Source organism: Lonchura striata, chromosome 37 (genome assembly GCF_046129695.1).
Source record: "Lonchura striata isolate bLonStr1 chromosome 37, bLonStr1.mat, whole genome shotgun sequence".
Lineage (NCBI taxonomy): Eukaryota > Metazoa > Chordata > Aves > Passeriformes > Estrildidae > Lonchura > Lonchura striata.
In genome coordinates, this window is record NC_134639.1 from 2,348,219 (window position 1) to 2,367,364 (window position 19,146).

General features: G+C 50.3%; 1 long non-coding RNA gene across 1 annotated transcript; it reads right to left on the reverse strand.

Moving 5' to 3' along the window:
• Positions 1-6,572: 6,572 nt before the first annotated feature.
• On the reverse strand, positions 6,573-18,860 carry LOC144248005 (uncharacterized). Its single transcript, XR_013341417.1, has 5 exons — positions 18,817-18,860; positions 17,816-18,058; positions 17,169-17,262; positions 14,343-16,044; positions 6,573-6,788 (listed from the first exon to the last, which is right to left on the reverse strand). It is a non-coding gene; the product is annotated as an uncharacterized LOC144248005 (long non-coding RNA).
• Positions 18,861-19,146: the final 286 nt, after the last annotated feature.

The following is a 19,146-nucleotide window of genomic DNA, read 5'->3' on the forward strand; positions in this document are numbered from 1 at the left end:
CCTGCCTCTTTGACTTACTCAGCCAAGACAATTCAGACTGGGAACTGCCCGCTCTGGCCTTCCTGGTGGAGGTGAGCCCGATGGCCAGCGCTGCCTCGCTCAGCTGCCTCCCACGCCTCTGCCCTCTGGTAGCCGCAGCTGCCTGGGATGGTGCCCTGTGCTGCTGCCTTGGCTCAGCCCTGTGCAGTTCTGAGCTCCTGCCAGCTGGGCACTCCTGTCACTGCTCTGTGCCTTTCAGGTCCTGGACTGCCTGGACTTGAGTGAATGCGCTGAAAACGTCCTGCAGATCATGACAAGGCACCTGCAGAGCAAGTCCAGAGAGATGCGTCGCGTGGCGCTCAGAGGCCTCGTGGTGCTCAGCCAGGACCCCTCGATGGTGAGAAGGAGGCAGCAGCTGAAGCTGTGCTGGCAGCGTGGGGCTGGGGAAAGCAGCTCCTTGGGCTTGGCTCCTTTGGGAGCTGTGGCAGCTGCTCCCAGCTCTCCAGGGTGGCTGTTCAGCTGCCTGAGTGCTCTGGGACAGGCCTTCAGCCTCTGAGCCCTGCAGCAGCAGCAGCAGCGTGGGGTTGTACAGCCTTGTTTTCCACACAGAACGAAAGAATGTACAGCCTGACTGAAAGCCTTGGCAAACTCCTGTGGGCTGTGGATGAAGACATTGTTGAGATGTCCATCGTTGTTCTCAGCTCTGTGCTTTGCAACAAAGACCTTGCAATATCCAGCCCCATCGCCCTGCAGCTGGCTGAGGCGCTCTGGCAACTCTTTGACAATGTAAGGCTCTGTGCCCCCAGCCACGGGCACCGGGCGCCGCCTGGAAGCCCGGTGCCTTGTGCCTGTGCATAGGGGGTCCTGAAGCAGCTGGTGTGGAGGGGTTTTGCTTCCTTTCCAACAGGACAACAGCCTTGTGAAGCTGCTCTCCGTTTGCCTCTTCCAAGAGGTGATGAATTTGGTGGTGGCCAAGGGAAAAAAGCCCCTGAAGAAGCCTGTGAGCCAGAGCCTGCTCCCACTCTTCTTCAACTGCCACGATGAGAACTGCCGTGTGGCACAGGTGAGGGCTCCTGGGCGCCGGGGTCCCCATGGCAGGGGGCTCAGCTGTCTCCCCACAGCCTGGCTCCTCCTCATGGGCTCCAGCTCCCTCCTGGCCTTGGAACGGGGACGTGGCTCCTGTGCCCTGGGCTGCGGTGCCATGTCCGTGTCTCTGCCGCTCTGCAGGCCTCTCGGGAAACGCTGCTTTCTGCAGTAAGGTTCCTGAAGAGAAGGGATCTTCAGCAGCTGCTGAAAACGGATCAGATGTGGAGCTTTGCCGAGCGCTTGGTAAGCACAGCCCGGAAGCCCCAGCCCCGGCCTGGAGAAGCCGCCTGCCCACGGTGCCCAGTCTGTGCCCTGGCAGCTGCGGCCCCTGCCCAGTGCTGCCCGCAGGGGCACCGGCCGACGCCCCACACGCCGCTGCCTTCCCTGGGCCGCGCGGGCTCTGCTCCAGGCTCCTCTGGCCCCAAGGCCGGTGCTGAGGGAGCCCCGAGGCAGCCGGGCTCTGCCGCGGGGCGGCACCGCGGCTCGCCGGGCCCTCTGCTCCCTGCAGAGCCCGGCGCCGGCGGCTGCTGGCCGGGCCTCGGCGCTGTGTGGGCAGGGGGAGCGGCGCCGGGCGGAGGGAGCGCCCGGCCGAGGGGCAGGGCCCGCACCAACCCTTCCCTTCGTGCCCCTCCGCTCTCTGCAGCTGGCAGAGGACAGGAGCCGAGCGGCCGAGCACCTGCGCCGGGCCCTGCCCTACGTGCAGAGCCCACAGGAGCCCCTGCGAGAGGCGGCCGTCAGGTTCATGGGTGAGCCACGAGCCCGGCTCCTTCCCCGCCCCGCCGCAGCTCGGCCCCAGCCCCGCCTGCTGCCCCGGCAGCAGCATCCGCGCGCGGCCATCTGGAGCCCCGCCTGGCCTCGGCGCTGCCGCCGCCCTCTGGCAGCCGTGCCCTGGGGCGGCAGGATGCGCCAGGGGCCCGGGCTGAGCCCTGCCGGGCCAGGAGCCCGTGTGGCCTCGGGCCGGGCAGCGCCCGCGGGCGGCAGCTGTGGCTCTGGAGCCAGCTCACGCTCTCTGTTCCCAAGGGATGGCCGGGCGCTGCCTCAGAGGACAGCAGCAAGAGTTCCGCATCCTCTGCAGGGGTGAGTGAGGCCAGCGGGCTCTCAGCGGGGGCTGCCGCTGGCAGCTGCCTTCCCTGGCCCGGCACGCACCAAGGACAGCGTGGGCACAGCACACAGACCTTTCGGGGGCCTGTGGCACATTCGTGGCCAGCACCTTCCAGCTCGCCCTTCTTGTCTCCTGCTTCCTCCAGGCCATGGCAAGAGCTGCCTGGCATGGACGTGGCAGGAGGGTCTCCCCACGTTTCTGCAGACGCAGGCTCTGACGGTGGCTCTGTTCCTCTCTCTCGCAGCCCTTCAGGACCTGGCGGATGACGCCAGCCCTGCCATCTCATGCCTGGCCCTTCAAACCCTGTACATCAATTTAGCTGTACAGGCCATTCCCTCCTCCCGACTCCAGAATGTGCAAGATCAACTCCGCTGGCTCTGGAAGTCACGGCCTTTCCCGTGCCGCCGTGGCTGGCTGTCCTGCTGCAGCGCTGTGGAGAACTGATCCGCCAGGCTGCTTCTGCTGGGGCCACCTGAGCCTGTGAGGAACAGCTGCCCTTTGCAAGCACTTCCTTTCACCCCAGGGTAGCATTAATAAATGGTTGTTGTCATACCCAGAGGTCCAGGAGCTTTCTCTTGGTGCCCAGATTCTTCAGGCCAATGAAGAGGAGGGGAAAAAGGGCGCTTGCACTCGGCTAGTTGCCCAAGCGTGCGGTGGGCAAGGGAAAGTGGCCGAAAGCCCCCTGGCCTTTGGTGCTCCTGTTGAATGTTTTTCTTCCTGCATCAAGTCTTTGGGAGCTTTGGGAACAAGTGAGTTCTTTGTCCATGGAACAGCAGAAAAGTGCAGGATGTGTCTGCTTCCAGCGCTTCTCTTGGCTCTTCCTTTGCACTGCTGGCACCGTCATCAGAGACACGGAACGGCTTCTCTCATGCCAGCATTATCCCAATCTTCTGCACTTCCCCAGGTTCCTCCCAGCTTCAGCAGGGAAATTCTCTGCTCGTGCCTGTCCATTCCCTTGCCCAGAAGGCAGCACCCACTTGTCTTTGGATATGAGCTGCTGGCCACAACCTGACAGGCAGCAACTGGAGCATTGCGCATCAGATGCTGGGCTGATGTTCTTTTCCAGAAAGCAAGAAAAAACAGAAGGACACAAGGAAACTTGACAGTATCTCTGTAAGAATGTCATTGTCCTCTGGAAGTCAACAGTGGATGGTGTTTTTGTGTTGCAAATTATCACTTCTAAGCAAAAATCATTCTAGGAAGGAGCAACAGCTTTTGACAGATACCAAGTGCGGCTATCAAGTGCTGCTCCAGGTGCTCCTGCCTGCAGCCACCTGCAGAAAGGATCACATAGACACCTAGGCACGTTGGCTTTGGCTGTCCTCTGGCACACAAGTCCCCCGGGGCCACAGGTCTCTGTGGCAGGTGACAGGCACCAGCATTGGCAGAGCTTGGGGCTTTTTCCAGGAACTCGGGGGAAAAATTAGGATGCATCACTTTGGGAGGGAGGACCAGGAAACTCAGGACATGTTTAAGGATGTTATTAGGTCATGCAGAAAGCAAATTAGAGCGGTGAAAGGTCAATTCGGACTTAACCAGGCCACTTCTGTGAAGGAGAATAAAAATGTTTTTATAACTACATTATGGCAAAAGGTGGGGTAAGGACAACCCCCATTTCTTATTGTGGGGGATATGGTTACCAAGGATGAGGAAAAGGCTGAGGTACTTAACCCCTTTGCCTCAGTTTTTTTGCTTCTCTTTGGATCGCCACTTGCTGCTCTCGGGGGTTTCTCGCCGCTGTGCCCCGCCCCTCCCCGGCCCCCCCAGACCCTCCGGCTAGCTGTCCCCTCTCGGGGCTGGGGTTTTGCCGCGGTCCCGCTGCCCTGGGCTTACCAGGCAGCGTCTGGGTTAGCATGGTCCGAGCGGCAGTGTTGCCTCGGTCACCGCTAGGATTCGAGATAAAGAGACCAAGAGAGACCAATGGTATGCTTGTCCAGAGAGATTGTATTGCCTGAACGGTAGCAGGGACCAAAGGCCTCGGACTATTGCCCAGATACAGTTTTATTCAGCAAAATTAAGAGATAAGGTCTAAACAATAGAGACAGTGTCTAGCTAAGGCACATCAGAACCACCCCAGGGGCCAGGTCCAATGGGAACTGCTCAGGGGTGGGGAGAAGGGGGTTTACAGAGGAATGCTGAAGCGGGACTTTCCCGAGACAGTGGAGCATACATAAATGTATCTTTTCTCTCAGTTTCTCATTTCCAAGGCCTTTCTAAAACAATGGGGCATACATGAATGTATCCTTTTCCTCAGTTTACCATTCCCAAGGCCTTTCTAAAACAATGGGGCATACATGAATGTATCCTTTTCCTCAGTTTACCATTCCCAAGGCCTTTCTAAAACCTTCCTCCACACTACCATGCCAGCATGATAGCAACAAGTTTTCAAGAGTAAGTCAAGTTGTGCTCAGGACAAGTGATCTCCTGAGCTGCTGGATGGGGACAGGGAGCAGAACAACCCCCCTGTAATCCAGGAGGAAGCAGCTGGGGTCCTGCTGAGCCACTCAAATGCTCACAGGTGTCTCTGGGAGCAGATGGGATCCATCCTAGGGGGATGAGGGAGCTGATGGATGAGCTCTCCAAGCTGCTCTCCATCATTTACCATCAGTGCTGGCTCAGCAGGGAGGTCCCAGAGCACTGGAGGTGCCAGTGTGAGCCCATCCCCAAGAAGGGCTGGAAGGAGGAACTCCAGGCCTGTCAGCCTGACCTCGGTGCCTGGCAAGGTTATGGAACAGATCACCCTTAGTGCCATCACAGGGCACCCACAGGATGGCCGAGGGGTCAGAGCCAGCCACGTGGATTTCAATGTCGGCATTAAATGATGCCACGGGCAGAGGGAAGCACAATCGGTATGATTGATAAGCAAGCTTTGTTTATTCAAAAATCCTGTCAGTTTATATAGGGTTTGCTACAAGCAAAGTCAGCAACAGCTCTCATTGGTCAAGTTTACAAAGGTCTTTGTTTTACTTCTCCTATGTGCATTTACAGCTGTAGCTAAGTTCTCCAAGCCAAGTTCTCATTGCTAAGTCATGCCTTCCAAGGACAGAGCATATCTTCAAGGCTATGCCTGTCCTTATTATCTCATTGCGACCTTGTTCTATTTCCCAGGCCTAGACAGACCTTGTACAGTTTCCCAGGCCTAGACACAGAGCTGGTTTCCCAAGCTCTGCTCCCAGGCCAGACACAGGCTGATTCTGATTCTGGGGTCTTAGAGAGAGGTATCAATGAATAACTGTTCCATTGATCCATGACCCCTCTCTGCAACCATTCTCCAACAATTCCCTCTTTTTCTCTTGCACCAACATTGCCTGATCGGTGACTGATGAGGCAATTTGGTGCATAGCTCTCTGAAGGCAAGCACAAATATAGCAAGCATATAATCAGCAAAATCACTAAACCAAGCATAATCAGATATTGAATGATAGAGCAAAACCATGGTCCTAGACTTAATGATTTTATCCAGTCATCTAACCCAAAGCCATGTTGTTGTTGTAACTGAGCAGTAAGCCTGTGCAATTCACTAATCTGCTTATGTATCGACTTAGAATGATCAGACAGATTCATGCAGCACATTCCCTCAGAATCTTCACAGCCATGTCCCTGAGCCAATAGTAAAAAGTCAATAGCAGCACGATTCTGTAAAGTAGCATGCCAAATAGAATCTACATCCAACAAGAGACTAGATAATGCAGCAGATGTTGGCAAGCCAACAACCTAGTCTGTTTAACAATGTAAGTGATCTAGCTGCTTCTGCTCCAGGGACAAATATAGAAGAAGTAACAGTTGCTTCTGTGGACCAAAACTTAGCATCATCCCTACAATTGCTCTGAAATGCATGGGTCGTCCTTTTTTGTCTATGTTGTAGGTACATCTGTAATATCATGGACATAGTAGGTGTCAGTAGAGACAGTCAACCAATTGTGCGAGGACCTCTTTTGAGTTTAGAAGGGATACCAGACCAGGCACAATCTCCACAGATGAGAAAGTACCCAGCAGGTAGCTGCAGTGGAGAACTGGAAGAAACTGAAACATGTGCTGAATTGTAATTACACCAATAGGAAGAATTTCTATATATTGGGAGACTGGAATTTACTGATACCGGATACTTGTCAGGATTTTGTTGCTCCATACCAGTCCAATTAAAAACAATGCATGCATCAGCTTGAATTGATCCCAAAAGCTCTAACTCTTGTGGTTCAAGAGGAGCAGGGGGAAGGTGAGGAACCCAAGAATCCCAATTATCCACATTATTTTGGGGATTTGTCACCTTACAAGATGGTGTGTTCTGAGGGCAAGGCCAATTGTCAACAGGTATCCCTACCAGACAGGTAGAGAATGGATTTCCAGGTGAGGATAGAGACAGACAGCACTCCGATTTGTCAGCTTAGCTAAAGTAACCCGCATGTTTGTTCTTGGTTGTGCAGGAGCCCAAGCATTAGCTTGCAACAAAATTGACAGTATCAGAGTCAAAAGTATCATTTTGTTCCTTAAAGCATAATTTATTTCCTGTAGAATAGGCTCAAGCGGAAGTCGTCGTCTGTGGAGTCTTCGGTCTTCGGCAGAGGTGTTGGCAGCCGTGTTGAAACAGGACGTGTCCACTTCCTGGGAACCCACAAGGGCCCTGTAGGTGTAGACACACACATATGACCTCTACCCATATCATTTACAGGTGCTGGTCCTGACCTATCCCTGTAGCAGGATGCCTATGCATTATGGTCATTGGCTTATCAACACCTTTCTGTTTTGCAAGTATCCCATGTACCTAGGCAGGTGGCATATCATGAACACCAAATATACAAAGATGATTTAAAGTAAACAATGCTTTTCCCAATCTTTCCTGAGGATCAGTAATTATCTTAAATTTTGCAAGATACTGTTTTAGAGTTTGGTTTTCCCTTTCTACTATAGCTTGTCCTGTGGGAGAGTGTGGTATTCCTGTAATATGCTTAACACCCCATTGCTGCCAAAAGCAATTAACTTTCTTCCCTACTTATGCAGGACCATTATCTGTTTTAATAACTCTAGGTACCCCTAAGATAGCAAAGCACAGTGTTAAATGTTGAATAACATGAATTGCTTTCTCTCCAGCTTGTGGGGAGGCCCAAATGAAGTGACTGTAGGTGTCAATGACCACATGGACATAACGTAAACGCCCAAATTCATTCACATGAGTCACGTCCATTTGCCACAACTCAGTGGGGCCTGGACCTCGGGGATTTACCCCCAGGCCAAGACCTGGTCCATTGTGATGACTACAGTCTGGACATGCTCTGACAATTCCTCGGGCTTCCTCCATGGTAATATCAAAGCAACGTCGTTGCCCTTTTGCATTCTGATGAAATGAGGCATGAGCATTGCATGCTTTTGTAGAATTCTCCATGGGTACAGTCACTGATACCAGCTGATCAGCACAAGCATTGCCCTCCCCTAATCCTTCCATCCACTTGTGACTCCTGATGTGAAAAACAGCATATGGAGAAGATCTTTGTCTAATAGCTGATTGCAATTGTGCAAAAAGTGGAATCAGGCATTGATTCTGTACTTCTCGCAGCAATGCATCTTCAATACCGCTGTGCTACTCCAACTGCATACAAGGAATCAGACACAACATTTATAGGGTCATGCATCCATCGACAAAATGCACAAACAATAGCTAAAAGTTCTAAAGTCTGCAAAGTGTCTGATTTCTGTCCCTCTAAAATGTTATGATTCCATGGTCCTTGCTCATTCCAGGTGAGAGCAGCTTTTCGTGATTATCCGCCTGCATCTGTGTATACAGAGACAGCTGAGCCCCCTGCCATGGGGACCCCGGCGCCCAGGAGCCCTCACCTCTGCTGATTTCACATTATACTTATAGCTAGTTATACTCAGGTTTTTTGTCAGAAAGTACAAAAAGAACTCTTGGTCACTTTGCTTTGTTTGTTTTAAGGTCTGAGGAGTCTTTCTTACCTCTTATATTTTAGTGTGGAAATTTGCATTCTTTTTCTTTAGCCAGGGTAGTTTTGCAAGTGCTGCAGTTATTAGACTAAACAGCACATTTAGCAAGCTCAAAGTGGCACATTTTACTTAAATCCAAATGGATTTCTACACTGTTCACTCTGTCTCGTTCCCCCCTTTCCTTAAGATGATAAGTAAATTATTTTACTTAATGTAAATTTTTGAATTAGTAAGTGCCCCTTAGTGATTTGCTATGTACATTTGACATCAGAAGGATTTTTTAATTATTTTTTCTTTACTGAACAGTCAGTAAAGAGAGCAACAATCAGGAGATTGGAATGGCAGCAAGGAAGTGGAGTGCTCAAAAGAGAGCACCGGGGTCCCAGTGCACGATGGAATGCAGAATGGGATTTCTCAAGAAGTGATAAATTAAATGAATAAATAAATAAATAAAATAAATAACTTAAATAAAGTGATAAATAAAATAAATAAATAAATAAAATAACTTGAAGTGATAAAAATAAATAAATAAAATAAATAAATTAAATAAAGTGATTAAATAAATAAATAAAAAATAACTTAAATAAAGTGATAAATTAAATTTAAAAAAATAAATAAAGTGATAAATAAAATAAACAAATCCACTACTGTTCTGGAGGATATAGTGCTAGGGGAAAAGGAAAATCGCACTGAAACAGAGTAAGATTTAACAGGGTAGAAAATCCATCTGGCTTTAGGTGAAGTGTACTGCATAGTGGCTTGCTAACATGAGTGAAATATGCTGTTTAGTCTGTTAACTCTGCTGTGCTTGTAAAACTGTCCCAGCCAAGGAGAAAAGAATGTAATCTCCAAGGTGAAGAGATAAGAGGGGCCCCTTGAACTCTAAAACTAAGAGAAAAAGAAGTCTGAAAAAAGAGACAAAGGAATTAGAGAGTTCTCTGTACAAAGGGCCAACTGTAAATTGTAAGGCAAAATCAACAGAATGAATATGCATGAACCTATTATAAGATTCTATATATATATGTAAATTAGTGCAAGATAAAGAAAAGATTGAGAATCCCCAAGGGGCGCTCATGCCCTTTAAAGAGAGATCCCTGCAGCAAGGGAAATCCTGGTGTGTGTCCAGCCCTAGAAAAAAAAAAAATAAAACTACCGTTTCCCAACAAATCTTTATTAAAATTGTAAAGTTTCAATTTTTCATCCGCATATCAGCACTCCCTTGCCACAAGCAGGATAAAATGCTGATGTGGGAGTTGGAACTCCTGAGAGACCTATAATTACTATGGCCCCACAGGCTAATGTTGTTAATTGGAGTCTCAGAAACAACTTTTGCCATCCTCAGCGAGTTGGGTGCTGCCGGCTGCAGTTAAGGAGGCTCACCAAAAATAAGACTCACACAAAAAATGAGGTATCAAAGTCACCACTGGCTTTTGAGATGGAGACTGGAGAAAAACTGAGAATCCAAGTGGACAAACTTATGACTGAGAAAGATCATCTCAGGACCCTAATTGCTTCGGCAGAGTGTAAAGAAAGACAATTATTTGAGAATTTGAATAGGGAAAAGTATAGAAGAGAGAAACTAGACTTGAGAGGTAACCTGATTTATCCCCGTTACTGAATTGAACATTTGCATAAACATTTCCAGAAGGAAAAGGAGAAAATATGAAAACTGAAAGAAATGGTAAAGGTGATGCTTAAGCAAGCTCCCAATTCCCCGTGTTGTGCAGAGTCCATTCAGGTGGCTGACTGGCAGAAGCATCCCAGGCACAAGCCAAGTGAGACTGAAATGCAGTAAGTGGAACCCCATCAATACATATGTACTAATCCCTATCAATACATCAATACAAACCCCATCAATACATATGTACTAATCTCTATCAATACATCAATACAAACCCCATCAATACATATGTACTAATCCCTATCAATACATCAATACAAAACCCCATCAATACATATGTACTAATCTCTATCAACACATCAATACAAACCCCATCAATACATACGTACTAATGACCCACACATCCACATTCACACTGGCTCTTGCCAATGACTAATTACATTTCTAACAGATACAGGAACACAGCATTCAGCACTAACAAAGCAGGATGCCGAGAAGCTGGGTGTATGACCCAGATGCCAAGTGTCAAAATCATTTTACTAAAAGGAGCAAATGTTATCTGCCAAGCTGCTAAGGTTAATTTATAGGTCCTGGATGAGATGTGGATATTGGCTACTTGCTTTGCAATCAAGGATCACAATGACAATATTGCAGTGTTTTGAAAAGTCAAATCTGATATTCTGAACAATCAAATCTGTTGTCTGCCTGATGGCAGGGACTCAGCGTTAATGTTTGAACATTGGCCCAAAGCCTAAAAGGAGTCCAGAGACTGTGCTGACTCCATGTGGCACCTGCACCCCTGGTCCAAGCACTGCTAGTATCCCCGTGCTGGATTTCTGCTGCAGGGAGAAGTGGAATTTCGGAAGTCCTGACCAGTTTGTCCCCACTAACAGCTGACGTAGCCAATGCTGTAAACCTAACAGCCACAATATAAGCACCCATGTGCCTGGGCATTGAGGGGGTGGTGACAGGTTAAGAGAAGAAAGGAACTACCACTCAGTCCCACTTCTATCTCTCCTGTCTGAGACAGTGGCCAGTGACCATTTTAACACACTCCAGTCTCATAGAACTTGCCAGTGTTTAGCCAGTGTTTGCTGTTGACATTGCCATTGCAGAAGACCCCGCTGAAAACACTGGAAGCAGCAACAGCAGTGGGCAAGCACTTCACAAAATAGAAGTTGAGATTCCTCCTGAAGGATATCAAGGCCTAGCACCATGAAAGACCAAAGAAATATTCACCATTCAACTCAACCGCATTTAAAGAGATGGAACAGGGGAATTCTGAGTTGGAAAAAGGACTTTTGTCATTATTCTGAGTGATTAAACAACTTGAGCCACTAAGGGGTAACCTGTCCTGGAGACACATACTGTTTCTAACCAGGAATGGTATCGGTAACAATTCCAGCACACCCCCACTGAAGATCAAGCTAACCATCGAAGGACAGCTTATCCTTATTGCCGGAGCAATCCCTGCCAGCAGGAAGCAAATTTAACAAGTTTAAATTAACACGTTCAACCCACAGGGTAGAATTACTTCTTTTATTTAAGCTAGGAAGTAAGGTAACTTAATACATGCATTCTAGACCACATGTGCTTGTCAGTTGTAAGTGCAATTAATTGAGTATGACCAGGGATTTTACCCATTACCCAAATTAGGTAACACTTCCATTATTATGTCCAAGGATGGATCCCACCAAAAAGGTGCCACGATAGAGAGGTCTTGGCTGGCGTTCCCTGGCTCCCCTGTGCAGCCTCTCATCAGCATCACAAACACTGGGGCCACGTGCTTTCCTTCCTACAGAAAAGAACTCTCATTCTCATCCAGAAGCGATTATTCAAATGTGGATACCACCTCCCATATTATATGTGCCCAGAGATGACTCTCATACAAAAGCTGCCAGATCAGAAAGCTTTCACTGATCTTGATAGTAAAGGGGTTTTAAAATCAAGGGGATTTAGGGTTAAATGGAAAATTAAGCTTTGTAGGCCCTGAAAAAAAAAAAAAAATGCCCTAGGTACATGAAGGCTTTGTACCTTGCTAGAACTGCACCTGTGTAGCTAGTACATGATAAATGATATGACTGTTAGATGTGATGATTGTTTAGTAATTAAATACAATTACTGTTTAATCGTGAGAATAATCATGAGAAACTGTGGTCAGGGGCCTCAGAAAGATCATGAGAAACTCATGTCAATGTATACAATAGAACAATATAAGTTTAATAATTAATATGTAGATTATATAACGATAGAATATAAAATACATTCAGCTCAAAAGCCATGTTGGAGTCAGATTTGGGTCTGTACCCCTGATTCCCAGAGCTCTCAATAAAAGCACCTGCAGATAATCATATCCCGTGATTATGTGTGTTCCTGAATGCTAACACCCTGTCTGTCCACATTTTGTGTGGGAGCAATCCTTGGATGTTTTCAGTGCTGGAGGTGGTATCCAGATTTCAGTGGATGAGCTCCTTAAAGATGATTGAAACACTTTTACAGGGGAAGGAAAGCCCCTAGGCCCAGGGTTCAACATGCAGATTACATGCTGCCCAGGGAGGTAGAATTCAGTAATAATTTTCTGACCTGGCACATATTGTGTGAGAGCAATCCTTGGATATATGTCATGTTGGAAAGTTGTATCCAAAGTAAGATGGTGGACTCCTGAAGAGGAATAAAGTGATTTTCCATGGGAAGGAAAGGACATAACCCACTGTTTCTTGCGCAGATATGCTTCTCAGGGGAGGTAAAGGCCACAAAGACCTTTCTGCTCTGGATCGTCTTGTGTTAGACATCCACTGGAAGTATTTAGTATTGGCGTGTGGCTCCAAATGCTGTAACTGTGCTCCTGGACATGAATGACAGTACCTTTCTTTGGGAAGGCAAACACATAGTCCTGCTGGTGGTGTTCGCATGACTGCAAAGTGAAGGTAAAAGCCAGCAACAGCTTTCTGTTCTCACATGCTTTGTGTGGCAGCAATCCTTAGACATTCAATACTGGAGCTTGAATCCAAATGTCAGAACCCGGGCCCTCCAAGTGAATGACAGTACCTTTCCTAGAAAATGAAACTCCCAGTCCTAATGTTGGTGCCACAGATGATCATCTGCCTAGTAGAGAGACAAGTCAGCAAAACCTTTCTGTCCTGGAGCCTTTGTTTGGCAGCAATCCTTGGACATACTCAATATTGGAGGTGGTTTACAAAAGTTTTGACTCCTGAAATGGAATGACAGTGCTTTTGCATGGGAAGGAAAGCAGTTAGCCTCAGATTATAAACTGGAGAGGGGAGGAAAATGCCAGCAAGAGTTTCCTGCCCTAGTCTGTTTGGTGTGAGAGCAATGTCTAGAGCCCTAGATGTATTCAATACTGGAACTCGGCTCCAAATGCTGCAGCTAGGTTCTTCAACGTGAATGACAGCACCTATTCTTGTGAAGGGAAACACCTTGTCCGACTGACGGTGCTGCAGATGATCATCTGCCAGGCAGAGGTGAAGGCCAGCAAAACGTTTTCATCCTAAAACACTGTGACTAGTGCTTTATTTTCCAAGGAAAAATATTGTCATTCCCTTTCAGGAGCACACATGAGGAATTTGGAAACCACCTCTACTAATGAATATGTCCAAGGATTTCTCCAACAGAATAGGTGTCTGGAGAGATAGGTCTTGTTTGCCTTTTCCTTTCCTGGGCCAACAATCATCTGCAGCACTAACAGTAAGACTAAGTGTTTCTCCTCCCAAGGAAATGTGCTTTCATTCACTTTCTGAGCCCAACCTCCTAAATTTGGCGCTAAGCTCAAAATTTGGATCCATCCACGAATTGCTGCCACACAAAATGTTCCAGGACAGGAAGGTCTTTACTTCGCCCGGACAGCCTCTCATCTGCCCCTGACACACTGGCTACCTTAGGCATCGTGGGCCCACTGAGCCAGAAATAACTCAGCCTTGTGTGGCCAGTCCAGACCCACCTGGGACACTTTAATCCTGGCAGCCCCATCCCTCTGTCCATTGCTGTGATGCTCTTCAGTGCCCGACTCTTGGGTACGTGAGCACCCACAGGAGGGACTTTCACAACCAGCTTGTCCCCTGGGCAGTGATGTCCTGCCCCAGCCCAGCAGCCCCAATGGGTTTCCCTTGTGCTGCCAATTGTCCTTTTTCCATCCTTCCAACCACCCCACAGAGCACTTGCCACCATCCATGAGTCAGTGCCGAGGCAGAGTTGGCCATTTCTCTCATTCAGCCATGTCCAAAGCTAGCTAGACGGCTTTAGGCTTTAAGCTCTGTAACGTGCCTGGAGCCACCTTGTCCTTCAGTGGCTTCCGTAAGTTGCCATGTAGCATGTAGCATCCCATGAACTCTCCCACCTCGCTCCCAAGTCCTCAGCCCTGGCAACAGCAGTAACTGCTCACCACAGAGCCAGTCCTCCTGGGGGGAAAAGCAGTCTCGCATTTGGGCCTCTGTGTCAACTTCCAATGGTTTCTCCTTTCCCTGTCCCCTCACTGGATCGGTAGCCCTGGTGGCCACCCCCCTTTCCCTGGAGACCAAACCCCTCTGCCCAGCCCTTAGCTCCATCCCCCACCCCTTCCCCTTCTCAAGCTGTCTCTTCCACGTGGTCCCCCTCTTTTACCTTGCTGGGCTCCCTTCAGCCACATGTGATATCCTCCACTGGAATAAAACCCTTCAAAAAGAGCAAAAAGGCCTTTCTTGCCTCTGTCGCTGAGCCAGCTGTGGTGGGTGCTAAGTGAGGGTCTGACTGCATTACCTGAAGGTTATCTCAACTTGCTTTTCTGCAGGAGATAGATTATAGGCAGCAGCAACCACTACTCTAACACCCACATTTTCAATTGATGCACAACTGGGCCCTGACCTTGAGGCTTCACTGAGCCTTTTGGAAGCATCTCCATTGGATCTCCTCTGGATTCCAAATCACAGTCACTGTTCCAGAGAGAAAAATCCCAATTTTCTGGGGGATTTCTCTGGGGGTGGCCGACAACCCTCGAAGCTTTGAGGACCAGTCTAATCAGCAAAACCTCCTCTGAGAGTTTTTTTCTGACACACCAAGGTGGCAAGTATAGCCTAGTGACAGTCACCTTTTTGTATTGTTTTCCCTTTTTTTTATCTCTTAGGAGGCAAAGGGGTTAATGGAGTAGGACTCCACACAGCAGCTTTCCATTTTTGATGCATCCCTACAATATGGCAGGAACCATCAGGAAAGAGAGAGTGATGCTTTTCATTTCCTGGTAGTCAGGGCCTCCCTAGCACGTGCCACCTTCACCTCTTCCCCTTCTGATGATAATCTGAAAATTTTGCCACAGGGCCAGTTTGTAATGACTTCCAAGATATCATTCCCTTTGAACATCCCGTCCCAGCACTGGCAGTCGGGTGCCAGTGGGAGCTGTGCTTCAGTGCCAGTCCCTTCTGAAACAGATGGAACCTCCTCATAAGCTGCAGAGTGCTGTATGGGTATAGCTGGCCTCAGATCCTTTGTATCCCAGACTCAAGAACCATAGGGTGGTCCTCCAACTTCCCCAGGTCCCTTCTGCTGGAGGCTCCAGGGTGGACCATTCTCCCTGGCTGCAGTGTGGAGCATTTTTTCCATACCTTGTCCTCTCCTGACTGCTCCAACGGCTACTGTAAGGAAGAATCTCCTCTTTAATTTGTTCAAAAGCTTGTTGCTGTGAAGGACCCCACTTGAAATCAATCTTCTTCGATGTCTGTCATATGATAGAGAGGGTTTACAATCTGACTGTAACCTGGAATATGCATTTTCCAAAATACCACAGTGCCAGGAAAGCCTGTGTTTCCTTCCTGTGGGTCAGTGGGGACATGGCTGCTATTCTGTTGACCACATCCGCTGGAATCTGACAATGTCCATCTTGCTATTTTACTTCTAAAAACTGAATTTTCTTGGGCAGGTCACTTGACTTTACTCTGTTTTATGGCAAAACCAGCCTTCAGGAGGATCTGAATTATCCCCTTTCTCAAAAGCTTTCTCTGCTGTGGCACCACTTTGCTGCCTTGGACTCCAGCTCACACTGAAGTTCCAACACGTCCAGCATGGCAGCACTCAGTGATGGTGGGACTTCATTCAGGCCATGACAGCCCGCTGCCAGTGTCCACTCTCCATGGGACTCAGGCAGGGGCCATGTGGGGCTACTGAGGGGTGAGCGAGTCTTGCTGAGCACGCCCAGCTCTCCAGCGCCCGGATCAGCTCATGGACAGCCTCCTGAAGTTCCACTTGGTGCCATGTTGCCGACGGGACACTGCTGGGCTGGCCATCAGTACCTGCTGTTCTTCAACCCTCAGCAGTCCCACAGCAGAAGGGTCCTCTGAAAGACCAAACAAGAGATTCAGCTGTCTTAATTTCTTCTTTCTCCACAGCAGCTCTCCCAAAGCCCAGCGGTGTCCTTTTGGCCTTTTGAAATACCTCTCCTGAGGTGATCTATGCCAAGGATACATGGAGCCTCTAATCTAGTGACAACGGCGTTTTTCTGCCACTCATGCCCAGTCAGGAGCACTTCAGCCCCCAGTATAGTCCCTGTTGGGACCCCCTGTCATCCCAGAAACAGAGATGGATTCTGCCCCTGCATGATGGCATCAGGGTACATTATCCACCCATGTCAACTAAGGCCTTGTGCTCCTGTGGCTCTGCTGTGCCAGGCCATGGATCCACACAATCCAACAGACCCCATTGTCCTTTTCCCACACCTGGCTGGAGCCAGGGCCCCTCCAGCTCTGATCATGGTACTTGTTGCTCGCCTCTTGTAAATATGACCTGGAGGTCCCTTCCAGAGGGTCTGAAGTAACATCAGCCCTTCAATTCTGCCTGAGGACTCGCCCAGTGGAAACTGAGTGGCATTTTTCCTTAAAGAGTTTTCTGACTGCAAGACCACTTTGAGAATTCTATGAGAGTGACCCTTGTGACACCCCTGTGAGAGCCTCATGAGACCCTCTTGAGAGACCCTTGTGTGAGAGACCTCAGGTGTCCTCCAGGTACCCCAGGAGTCACCAGAGGGCATAAGCCCCCAGGAAGGGCAGGTAGAAGTAGCGGTGCTCAAGGACCATGGTGACAGTGATGGAAATGGCACTGCACAACCAGCTGAAGGCCCTGAACTGCAGCACAATGAGCCTGTGCCCCACAGGTGACTTGTAGGGGTACATCACCTGACCAGGGTCAAAAAACTGCCTCTCCCCCCAAAGAGAAACTTCACAAAGCAAACACCATCCAAATACCCCATATCCCTTCAAATGCCTCCCATATTCCCCAAATACAGCTGGGCACATGCATCTCACCTGAACCTCAATTATAAAGCACCTCATGGTGGTCAAAGAACTGCCTCCCAAAATGTACCTCCTTGTGGGCAAAGAACTGCCCCTGCATCCCAAAATACCCCCCAAATACCCACAAACCCTCTATATACAGCAAAAATACAGGTGGGTTTAGGGGTCTCACCTGGGCCTAGTAGGCGAGCAGGGTGATATGGGTGATACTGTACAGGGTGATGTTCATGGAGAGCTGGATGGAGTTCCCCAGTCTGATGTGGTCTCTGAAAGCACCAACCCTCTGGGTGCCCCATAGAGACCCCCAAACTACCCCACAGACCCCCTGCAAATGTTCTATAGGGACTCCTGACTGCCCCATAGTGACCCACAGCTGCCCCCGTGCTCCCCAGTCACCTCCCCATACCCTCCGTGGTACCTGTGATGGAAAAGCACTTGCCCAGCAGGATGAGCACGAGGAGGAAGATGAGGAAGCTGATGGGGTGGAGGGAGCAGCCAGCATGGGGGTATGGGGAGGGCTGGGCACCCCCCTTCATCATATCCCCAACACGAGGGTCTGGGCACCCCTACACCTCCTGTACTCCCCCAAGCCCCTCATTAACTCCCATGACTTCAAAGTGCCCCTGTGCTCCCCCATACCCCCTATACTTTGCTGGGAAAGCCCCCCCAAACCCACCCAGAACCTCCAGCCCCATCAAATCTTAATATGCCACTTGGACCTTGAACCTCCCAGTCTCTGAAGATCCCCCAAATCCCAATGTAACTTCCCCAGAGCCCGATGCTCTCCAGTCCCTGCAGCTGCTGCTGGACCCCACAAACCTGCCCATAGCCCCACAGGCTCCCCCTTCATGCTCCATGCTGGCAGCCACCATGAGCCTCTTCAGGTGGTGTGGAGCGGCTGCCACCCTAGACAGGTCTGGGGGGACTCGAGGGGGGAGCACAGGATCTCTCAGAGCACTGCCTCCCCCAGACCCCTTGAAGCTCAGATCTCCCCCAGCTGCTCGCTGATGAGTAACGTGAGGATGATGATGGGGACGAGGGTGATGTCTGTCTCCAGGACACCTGGGGAAGGTGGGGGGCAGGGTGAGAAGGGCTTCACTCCATGAAGCCCCCAATACCCACCAGGGTATCCACAGATGACCCCTGCATTGCAGCCCCACCACAATTCCCCATGTACCCCAACCCCTTCAGCTTCCTCACACCTCAATAACCTCAAATATATCCCCCATACTGATGCACCCCAATCCTTACAAACCCCCAAACCCCTAAACAGTCCCCCAGACCCTATATACATCGCCATCTCAAAGTGCCCCAATCCCTGCAGCCCCCCAGACCACCATAACTCCCCATGTAGCCCCAGACCCTGATGTACACCAACCCCTCATCCCCTCCAGAGCCCAATAAGCCTCCTCAGACCCCCATAACCCCCAATATACCCCCCGATCTCGATGCACACCAGTCCCCCTTGCACGGCCTTTCCCCTGCCGCGGCCGCACCGAACTCATCAGCCGAGAGGTGCCGCGCCCGGCAGGAATCCCCGGTGCTCGGCACCATCTCGTACTCCAGCTCCAGCCCATGGCCCGGGGGGCCGAGGCCTTCCTGGGCTCAGATGTGGGGTGCTCGCCCCGCGTTCGCTGAGGACTCCGCACCACCAGCGCTCGGGTCGGGGCGGAAGCTGCAGCCCCGGCACAGCGCAGTCCCTGCAGCCCCGCCCGCCCGCCCCCCATCATTGCCCCGTGCACCCCGGTCCCTGCAGCCCCCCAGTCCCCCGAGCCCGCCCGTAACCCCCCGGCCGAAATGCGCCCCCCGTTCTGACGGACCCCCACTCTCCCGGCGCCCCCGTTCCCGACAGGGCCCCGCCCTCAGCCTCGGCCCCGCCCCTCCCGCAGGCCCCGCCCAGCCCCGCTGCTGCGCGGGCCCCGCCCCTGCAGGCCCCGCCCGGGTGACGTCATTGGGCAGGCCACACCCCCAGATCAGGCCACGCCCCCTGCGCCGCAGCGGGGCCGCGACTCTGTCCCAGTACAGACCAGTACAGACCAGTACAGACCAGTACAGACCAGTACAGAGCAGTATAGATCAGTACAGACCAGTATAGACCAGTACAGAGCAGTATAGACCAGTACAGACCAGTACAGACCAGTACAGACCAG